The sequence below is a fragment of the Brassica oleracea genome, chromosome C9, assembly GCF_000695525.1.
Source record: "Brassica oleracea var. oleracea cultivar TO1000 chromosome C9, BOL, whole genome shotgun sequence".
Taxonomy (NCBI): Eukaryota; Viridiplantae; Streptophyta; class Magnoliopsida; order Brassicales; family Brassicaceae; genus Brassica; species Brassica oleracea.
In genome coordinates this window covers 28,384,542-28,384,975 of record NC_027756.1, presented here as the reverse complement: position 1 = coordinate 28,384,975, position 434 = coordinate 28,384,542, and the positions used below count along the sequence as shown (strand labels likewise).

General features: G+C 43.3%; 1 long non-coding RNA gene across 1 annotated transcript in view; it reads left to right on the top strand.

Moving 5' to 3' along the window:
- Positions 1-434, top strand: part of LOC106317164 — a 7,320-nt gene that overhangs the window by 5,779 nt on the left and 1,107 nt on the right. The window lies entirely within an intron of this gene.

Below are 434 nucleotides of genomic sequence, written 5' to 3'. Positions count from 1 at the left end.
GGATTCTTTGGTTGAAAAGAATTGAAAGGTTGCTTCTGCTGAAATCCACCTTGGTTGTAATTAGAGTTCTGATATCGGTTTTGTCCCAAGCTTTGTCCAAAAGGTCGGTTCTGCCCGTAGTTTTGGTTTTGATATCCTTGCTGTCCTTGGTTTGGTCTGTAAGCTTGTGGTTGAAACTGTTGTCCTTGTCCTCCTGACTGATGTGGATAGTTTTGATTGAGTCCCTTGTTCTGCACATAGTTCTGTCCACCAACGTAGTTCACTGCAGCTTGCTGTTCAAGGTTTTGTCCGTTCACATAGTTGACTACAGCCTGCTGTTCCTGTGGTTCTTGATTGGGGAAGAAAAACGCTCCTTCTCCATATTCCTTGATGGAACTGACAACCCTTTGATCCCTTTGCATAAGCATATCGATATTTGCGCTCATCTCTTCTAA